The sequence below is a fragment of the Clarias gariepinus genome, chromosome 27 (genome assembly GCF_024256425.1).
Source record: "Clarias gariepinus isolate MV-2021 ecotype Netherlands chromosome 27, CGAR_prim_01v2, whole genome shotgun sequence".
Taxonomy (NCBI): domain Eukaryota; kingdom Metazoa; phylum Chordata; class Actinopteri; order Siluriformes; family Clariidae; genus Clarias; species Clarias gariepinus.
The window spans coordinates 23,000,147-23,010,628 of record NC_071126.1 but is presented as its reverse complement, the minus strand read 5'-3'; positions in this window follow the sequence as shown (position 1 = coordinate 23,010,628).

The window sequence follows — 10,482 nt, the reverse complement described above, 5'->3', positions numbered from 1 at the left end:
CAGCTTGTTGGTCTGTGTAAACACTAGCTGAAAGTGGGACAATGCTCCGCCCATTAATCCAACCTAATACTACCAAGCAAACTGGAAGTTTTTATATAATTGTATATATAAATAATTTACTGTTTTGAGTTTTATTTCACATTTAATTTACATGTTTAAATTAATCGGTTGGCCTGTTGTACTTGTAGTTAGGTTAAATCAACATGTCAAAAATTGCTGCCAGTGTTTATATACTGATAACCTTAAAAAACGTGTAATAAAGTGTTACCAGTATGTCAGAAACATGTGCTAATGCCCTGTTTTATACGAGGTAATATAGTTTTAGCGATATTAACATTACTTACACATTAGCAAGTCCAGAAGGTTTTAGACACAACTATAAGTACAGTACAAACATCACTCACTTTAAACTGGCTTGTTTTGTGTTTAGGTCACTTTCCTATTAATTTTTCACGGTACTTAAATATAATTAATTTCATGTTATTCGGCACAGCCGACTTAGCGTAGAAACTCCGGTGTTTTTGAAAATAACCGCGTTAGTTCGCTAATGCTACTGTAGGTAATATAGGTGTTTTTAGCTAGTAAACACGGACACAAAACTCAATCTACAAAGTAGTTGTTCCTGACATAAATCATAAATTTGCTCATGGAAGAGATACATTTAACATACAGTAAAAATGACATGAGTTTGCTTTCTTACCTGTTGTTTTCTTTGAAAAACTATGGCCGCCAGCAAACGTGATTCAGTCCGCGATAATACTACGTTATGAGCCAAACTTTTGGTTTGAAGCAGAAATGTCCTTTGAGTGAACGGATACATTTAAGTTTAAACAGGGGCTTCGATGTTTGCTTTTAAGCAATGTAAAAATATCCGTTTCATATAGGAAATCTAAAATTTCCATCAGATCAATGTAGAAACATTCTTTGTATCAATGACACAGCAGTTTCACTTTTTTCAGTGTAAAGGATTATTAGGTACACCTGTTCCTAATGCAATTATCTAATTAACCAATCACATGGCAGTTGCTTCAATGCATTTAGGGGTGTGGTCCTGGTCAAGACGATCTCCTGAACTCCAAACTGAATGTCAGAATAGGAAAGAAAGGTGATTTAAGCAATTTTGAGCATGGCGGGCCGGTCTGAGTATTTCACAATCTGCTCAGTTACTGGGATTTTCATGCACAACTATTTCTAGAGTTTACAAAGAATGGTGTGAAAAGGAAAAAACATCCAGTATGCGGCAGTCCTGTGGTCGAAAATGCCTTGTTGATGCTAGAGGTCAGAGGAGAATGGGCCGACTGATTGAGGCTGATAGAAGAGCAACTTTGACTGAAATAACCACTCGTTACAACCGAGGTATGCAGCAAAGCATTTGTGAAGCCACAACACGCAGATGGGCTACAACAGCAGAAGACCTCACCGGGTACCACTCATCTCCACTACAAATAGGAAAAAGAGGCTACAATTTGCACAAGCTCACCAAAATCAGACAGTTGAAGACTGAAAAAATGTTGCCTGGTCTGATGAGTTTTGATTTCCGTTGAGACATTCAAATGGTAGAGTCAGAATTTGGCGTAAACAGAATGAGAACATGGATCCATCATGCCTTGTTACCACTGTGCAGGCTGCTGGTGGTGGTGTAATGGTGTGGGGGATGTTTTCATGGCACACTTTAAGCCCCTTAGTGCCAATTGGGCATCGTTTAAATGCTACGGGCTACCTGAGCATTGTTTCTGACCATGTTCATCCCTTTATGGCCACCATGTACCCATACTCTGCTGCCTACTTCCAGCAGGATAATGCACCATGTCGCAAAGCTCGAATCATTTCAAGTTGGTTTCTTGAACATGACAGAGTTCACTGTATTAAAATGGCCCCCATAGTCATCGGATCTTAACCCAATAGAGCATCTTTGGGATGTGGTGGAACAGGAGCTTCATGCCCTGTATGTGCATCCCACAAATCTCCATCAACTGCAAGATGCTATCCTACCAATATGGGTCAACATTTCTAAAGAATGCTTTCAGCAGCTTGGAGTGCTGGAGGAGTTGGTCATGATGGTGGAAAGTAGGAGGTGACCTGGTGAGTGACTCCCATCTCTCACCGGGCCTGAGCCTTTCCCAGCCGGAGAGGGCAAATCGCTCTGTGATGCGTCGCCGACCCGCAGTAGGCGCAGAGCCCTTCTTTAAATCGCCGCTCCCATTCTGCAGGGGTCAAGGAGGCTTGCACGGGTTCCCCGGCTCCGGTGCCAGCCACTGCAGGACGTGTTCAAAAGTGAGCTTTAGTTGGCAAATGAATTCATTATACGAGTGGGCACTGTCCATATCTGACCGGAGAACTGCCGTGGCTCACTCAGCTGCCTGCCCTGACAGCAGCGAGACGAGAAGAGCAATGTGTAGCCGATCAGTGGAGTACTTGGTGGAATTAAACTCAAACACCAGATTGAGCGCCGTTAGAAACACACTACATTTCCTGTCTGTGCCATTCCATTTTTTGGGTATTGAGAGCAAAACAAGAAGAGGGGGGGGTAGTTGGTGCGTCATTCTTGCATTCTTTTGGACGCTCTGGCGCAGAGTAGCGATCTCTCCGCTTAGCTTATTGATAAGCATGGCATACTGGTCCACCACGTCGCAAAGGCGCGCATGGTCCGCTGGGTTCACCGCGGAAGGCTCAGTCATTCTGTCACTGAACTAACCTGAAGTGACCAGAAGATGAAGCTTTAGCAGTTAGCCCTTTGTAGCGTGGTTGGTAAACCCAAATGCGGAAGCAAGTAAGTAGGCAGGATAACCACGCGAATTGGTCTAAGGACTCTTACAGAAGGAGAGCAAGGGAAAAACACAAATTTAACCCGCGTCCTATAACACACACTCAAATTAGAAAGCAAAGCCCAAGACAGTGAGTACTCACGAATTGATAGACAAACAGCCTGAACCGACATGGGCGAACTCAATGACTTAGCGATAAGACGTGGTTTTTTCCTCTTATACTTCCTTATTACTTTTGGGTCCTAGTGCCGGTTGCAGATTGAGTGTGCATGACACATTAAGCTGGACTTTCTGGTATGTTTCGGGGTTATTGTAAACTGTATTACCAAAGTGCACTTCAGCTTGGAGTCATGAACTGATGGCCAGACATTCTTCTTCAGATCTGGTAGATCTGGTTCCATCAATTATGCCAAGTTGCCTAGGTCCTGAAGCTGCAAAGTAGTTCCAGACCATTACAATATCACCATTATGTTGGTATAATGATCTTTTTTTATGAAATGCTGTGTAAGATATACACTGAAACATACCAGAAAGCCCAGCTTTAAATGGGTCTAAATAAATGCAGTTTACTCTAGGTCTAACCAGGAGTGGAAAAAGCAGAATGTGCAAGATAAAGGTATAAGTTGTAAGTGCACTTAAAAAGGATATGTGCAGGGAGAAGCTATGGGTAATTTTTCCAGATGGATATGCTGTGAGCATAATATACAGATTGCTAGGAACTATAATCAGAAATTTACAATAGATTCAATTAAATTAAATTTTATTTGTATAGCGCTTTTAACGATTTACATCATCACAAAGCAGCTTTACACAATCAAAAGAATTAAGTTTGTATGAAATGTGAATGTGTATAAATCAAAATTATATGATTGTCCCTGATAAGCAAGCCGAGGACAACGACGACAGTGGCTAACAGGAAGAAACCTAGAGGAACCAGACTCAACAGGAAACCCATCCTCATCTGGGTGAAAACAGATAGTAGGGATTGATGTGCATAATAATATGCGAGACTGGAAGTTCAGTATAAGAGGAGATGTGTAAGATTAAAGTCCAGTTTGTTTCTGGAGGCTCAGGTAAACTGTAAGAAATTCCAGTCCTGAACTATTGAGCGACTAAAGTCACAGGTCCTCAGAGAACAACTGTCTGCATCAGTCGGGACAGGACCACCTTCATGAAAAAGTGGAACCATCCCCAGTCACCACATGCATTCCAGGCAGACCACACGGGGCATCAATGTAATGAGATCTCCAACCAGAGACTCCAGGATGAGTTAGACAGGTCCAGAGGGCAGAGGAGGTCTGGATTACTGGCAGCTCAGGAGCAACATGTATAGCTTGATAGAGAGATAGGTAAAGGAAAAAGGAGAGACAGAGAGAGAGAGAGAGAGAAGAGAGCAGAAAAGGAAAGAGCAAAAGAGATGGAGAAATAACAGGTATGGTCACAGTCGAACAATGTATAAGGTAAATGTATATTTAGTGCACAGTGCAAGTAGCGACTCCGGCAAGACTAACTATGACAGCAAAACTAAAAAGGCAGAGCCAGAGGGAAACACAGACATGAGGGCTTCCAGAGATGTAAAGACACCAATCACCTCACCGTCAACAAACCTGAGTGATCAATCAGAGTGGGGAAAACAGCATCTAAACACACTTCACCTAATACTCTACGTCCATGAGTCCCCCAGATCTGCTCCTTTACCTAAGGCTAATCTAGCATTTACAAAAATGCTTGGCTAAATAAATAGGTTTTTAGCCTGGACTTAAACACTGAGACTGTGTCTGAGTCCCGAACACTATTTGGAAGACTATTCCATAACTTTGGGGCTTTGAAAAAGCTCTGCCCCCTGCTGTAGTTTTAATAATACGCGGTACTGACCAGCAACTTGCGTCCTTTGATCGAAGTAGGCGTGGCGGATTGTAAGACACTAGCAGTTCATTCAGATACTGCGGCGATGCAGTGATGTGCTTGTATCTTCTGGTTCGAGTGAGGACTCTCGCTGCTGCATTCTGGACTAATTGAAGCTTGTTTAAGCACCTTGTTCAACAACCAGACAGTAAGGCGTTACAATAATCCAACCTAGACGTGATAAAAGCATGAACTAGTTTTTCTGCATCGTTTGGTGACAATATATTTCTTATCTTGGCAATATTTCTGAGGTGAAAGAATGCTATCCTGGTAATATTATCTACATGTGCTTCAAATGAAAGGCTAGAATCTATAATCACACCGAGGTCTTTTACTGTTGCACTTGATGGAACAGAAAGACCATTTAAAATTACAGTGTTGTCAGAAAGCTTACTTCTAGCTTCTTGTGGTCCTATGACTAGAACTTCTGTCTCATCAGGATTAAGCAGAAGGAAATTAATTAACATCCAATCTCTTATGTCCTGCACACATTGCTCAACTTTAGTAAACTGGTTTTTCTCATCTGGTTTTGCTGAAACGTATACTCGTGTGTCATTAGCATAACAATGAAAACTAATACCATGTTTACAAATTATGTTGCCCAGAGGAAGCATGTAAAGGGAAAAAAGCAGTGGGCCTAAAACAGAACCCTGTGGAACACCAAACTCAACTTGAGAACATGAGGAATGGTTACCATCCAAATCTACAAACTGATAACGATCAGTCAAACAGATCAGAGCCATAAGAGGGCCGTTCCCTTAATTCCTACTACATTTTCTAATCCGTGAAGGAGAATACTATGATCAATAGTGTCAAAAGCTGCACTGAGGTCGAGTAACACAAGTATAGCGACACAACCCTGATCAGAGGCCACTAGGAGGTCATTTACAACTTTAACGAGTGCTGTCTCTGTGCTGTGATGAGGCCTAAATCCTGACTGATACAGTTCATGTATGCTATTCCTATGTAGATATAAAGATATGTAGATAGCAGCTGTGATACTACCTTTTCCAGAATTTTAGAGATAAAGGGGAGGTTTGATATCGGCCTGTAATTGGAAGGCTAACAGGGGTCAAGGTCAGGTTTCTTAATTAGTGGTTTAATAACTGCTAATTTAAGGGACTTAGGAACATACTCACTGCTGAGTAAACAGTTAATTACTTTCAACAGGGGTTTTGTTATTGCTGGAACTAACTGCTTGAGAAAATGTGTTAGTATAGGATCTAATTCACAAGTTGACGATTTTGAATAGGAGATGAGTAAAATTAGTTCTCTCGCTTCAAGGGGAGTATAGTATTCTAGGTTCTGATGTGATGTGATTAATTTATCATCTGTATCACTTAAATTGTCTGGTTTCAAAGCCTAAATTTTTTGCCTAATATTTATGATTTTGTTATTGAAAAAGTTCATGAAATCCTCACTACTGTATGTTGTACAATGTTCATACTGTATAGATGAACAATACATACAAGTTGCTATTAACTGTAGTCAGGAATTTGCAAATAGTGACACCTCAGATTGCAAGTAACGCAGTTTGCAAGTGTTCCCCAAGACGAGCAAAGATTTTTAATAAATTTTTATTTGGAAAACGAGCAAGTCTGGGTTTACGATTACCGAGTATCATGTATCACGCATGCGCATCTTGTTTTGACACTGAGTGTCACATGATTACAACTGAACCCCACCTGCTTTCACCACCTGCTGCAGTGCCTTATGCTCAGTAACAAAGCAGCTTTGGTACTAAACTGTGACACAGTTGGTTAGGATGCTTTCTATTGTGCAGCGATTGAAGTTCACCAGGGTAGCTGAGGACAGCTGTTCCTTCTTAAGTAACCTCAAGAAGAAAAGCACTAGTGAGCCTTCTTGACCAGGCTAGAGGTGTTGATGGACTAGGTTAAAGGCAAACTGGTGTAAGTCCAGTGAGGATTGAAACACTTCATAATTATGGTTGTGAGTGCTACAGGGCAGTAGTGATTCAGGCACGTTGGGCTAGAGTGTTTCAGCACTGGCACCATTAAGGTAGATTTAAAGCATGCTGGTACAGCTGCTTGGGCAAGGGACATGTTAAAAATGTCTGTGAATACCCCAAGCAAGCTGCTCTGCACATGCCCTCAGTATGGGCCCAGGGATACTGTCTGGTCCAGCAGCCTTGCGCACATTGATCTGGCTCAGTACATTGTACATCAAAGGAAGTAAGTGTGATGGGTGAGTGGTCGGTTGAGGAGGCGATCTTGGTGGCAGTTTCTTTATTGTCTTTCTCAAAGCGAGCATAAAAATCATTATGCTCATTTAGAAAGAAGACATTAGTGGCTGTGGGGGTGTAGTGACTGGGTTTATAGTCGCCTGTGCATCACCTGATCTGAAGGCAATGTTGCGTCCCTTCAGTAGGAGACGCACCTTCTTGTTCATCCATGGCTTCTGGGTTGTAACACTGTCTATGGTAGTGTTAATGTAATCCAGAACAGAGGAAATGTAGCTGTGTATGTTCGTGTGAGAGCCACAGGTGGCCTGAGTGGTAAACACATTCCAGTCCGTGTGTAGAAACCTGTCATGGAGTGTGAAGTCTACCCCCGCTAGCCACACTTTGATGATCTTCACTGATGGCTGTTGGTGTATACATGGTCTAAAGTTTTGTTTCCTCTGGTGTGAAAGAAAAAGTTCTGGTGAAATTTGGGGAGTACTGTCTTTAAGTTGGAGTGATTAAAGTCCCCCCCAACAATAAAAGCAGCCTCCGGATGAACAGTTTGTTGTGATGGCCGCATGAAGTTCGTTCATAGCAAGCTTGACATCAGCGTCGGGAGGAATTTAAGTGGCAGTTATAATGGTGGAAGTAAACTCTCGTGGCAGATAAAACAGTCTACACTTAACCATGAGAAACTCTAGATTAGCTGAGCAGTGTCTCCCAATAATAACAGAGTTTGTGCACCAAGCATTGGAAATATAAATGCACAATCCTCTGCCTCTGGTCTTACCGGAGTCATCCACCGTTCTGTCTGGCCGAAATTTGTGGTGCTCAGCTAGAGCAATAGCATTGTCCGATATATCGCTGTTTAGCCATCTTTCAGTGAAAATCATGATATTGCAGGTTCAGAGTCTCTTACTGTGGTTGATGCTCAAATCTCGTTCATTTTGTTCATCAATGACCGTACATTGGCGAGGAAAATGCTGGGTAAAGAGAGCTGATGTGGTGTTAGCTTTAGCTTAGCTCTTAGTCCTCCACGCTTCCCCCGTCTTTGTTCACGGTCTCGACGCCACCTTCGAAACTGGAGAGACACTGAGCCTTGCGATGTGTTCGCGCCGCCATCTTGGATCTCATCTTATTCCAGCATCTGTCCTACTATTATTAGTGCGCCGTTTTTATGGTAATTCACATATTGTAAAAACAAAATCTTAAATACATGCTTTTAATTGTGGACAGATTTTCTAAATGGGTAGAGGCATTTCTATGTTCAAAAGAAAATGCAACAAAAGTAGTCATAATTCTGGCTAAAGAAATAATTCCTTTACTAATAATTCCATTAAACATATTTAGATGAAACAAGGGTTTTTTTGGTTAAGCATATGTAACAACCTGATTTGCATCGAGCCTTTATTTTTCTTTAAGGGTTATGGAAGAGATACAAAACGATATGTTAATGCGCATTAGGCAACCTGCATTTATGAGTTACAATAAGTTAAGTTTAAAATTTGTTTCACTGAATAAATGTTTTAAGTACATACAAACATATACAAAAATATGGCATACAAAAATATGGCATGCAGGGAAGCCGCACATGTGTGAGTGAGGCGTGGATTATCGTCAAAGTTTCATGCAACGCCGCGTTTCTGTTTTATATTGCGAAGAACATTTGTTTGCTACACACTCAAGAGTGTGTGAATGTGGAGTTTGGGTTTGCCGAACGCGGACTGAGTTTTCTGAAAATGTGTGCTTTGTGTCCACGGATGCAGGTGATGGAAACGGAGGTTAAAGGCGGTGCACATCGGAAGACATTCGCTGACTGACTGGAAATTTGGTTCTGGTGAAGCAGTAAGAGCTGTTCTAAATTCATGTATCACATGGACGTCCTACCATTTCTTCATGAGCTCCAGCATTAAGCGTGCCAACCAAATCTTTCTTTTGGTTACCTAAAGAACATTCCGGAACAAAGTGCACTAAGGTTATCTGAGTTTAAAGACTGAGTCATTTATCCAATTTTATTATTTTTTTCTGTGTTTACTGGTCTTTGCATGACATATTTTACTTTAAAACCAATGTGTTAAAGTATTTGGTTTCTCAATACAAGAGTTAAACCAATGTATGTTGTCGATGTTGTTTTTTCTTCACTTAATGCGAAAAGTTAAACAGGCGGGTCCTTTATGTACATTACTCTTTTAGGTTGTTAGGAGTTAGGTGCCTTTTATTTAGCACATTCTATTTAGTACCTGGATAAAGCTAGAATTATAATTTACCCTAGACAGTTTATTTTACAATGAGATGTCCCTTTTACCATTTAGATTGATAACAGAATCAAGACGGTGGGTTAAACTGTCTTAATCATGGCATCCAGGACCCAAACACTCACGAGCCTATGGTAAAAAGGGTTACACATATAAATACTTTTGATGTTAATAAAAAAAGACGTTTCAGTAAGACAGTAAGTTTATCAAAGCCAGAAAATAGGGAAAAAGATAAGCTAATGATAGACACAAGGCATGCTTGCTTTCCAGGAAGTTAACTAGAGAATGTGACTGGGATTGCTGCTAAAGAACACTGAACTTCTTAATGTGTTCTTAAACCCAGTTTGAGATAGATTTTCTTTTGTCAAATGGTGCATTAACCTGCTGAATGTAGCCATTAGATGATGATAAATTGTGGCCATGAAAGGATGCACATGGTCACTAATAATACTCACACAGTAATTATATATGAGTGATTAGTTTTACTGGGCTGAAAATGTACCCCTCAAATTTTAGCGAACATTTTAGTATATCTTTGTAACTGCTTTAACTCATGGGCTGCACCACTTTTTTAGAAAAAAGGGAAATTTTATTTAGAAAAATAGGAAGGAAAAAGATATTAAGGGAGGATAGAAAGATAGGGAAGGAAAGAATATGAAGGAGGTGTGTGTGCACGTGCAGGTCTGGTGGCAGTGCCCAGATGGGATGTGGGCAGGCTGGCAAGCAATGGCAGTGGGGAGAGTGACATATAAATTCTCCATTGGGCACTCTTCCTCCGGCTGACCTGACCAGCCAGCCCCTCCCAGCTCTCCATAGGGTGCGTCCTCAGACAGGAGTCCCTCTTGACGTCCAGAGGACACAGTGATCTATTAGCAGTGATTATGCCACAACCGTGCCCATTTCTGGCATCCCTGCCCCTTCGCACACTTGCAGAAAGAAAGGCCACCTACCTAGTGAGCCTACACAGTGAGCAAGGAGCGATAACAGATTGAGGCGCACACCCATTACAGGCGCACACCATGACAGTCTTCTTCTTGAGATACCGTAATTATAGTGTCATTAAAATCTAATTACACATTAGCACATAAATGTTTTTGAGAAATTATTGCATATTGTTCTAAATTTAAGGTTCAACTGCATTTGCTTATTTTGCTTATTATTAAAAAAAAAAAAAACTCTTCCCAGTTGTGTTGGACTAATGGCACTTAGTTATTAACCTAGTTACCCCAGTAAACGCTGGAAAAGAGCGTCTGCCAAATGCCTAAATGTAAATGTAGATGTAAAATTCAGTGTGCAGGGATACATGGCTCGAAAGACTTTTATTTATTTACTTATTTATTTAGAGCAGCCGAAGAATCCGGAGAACACCACATTT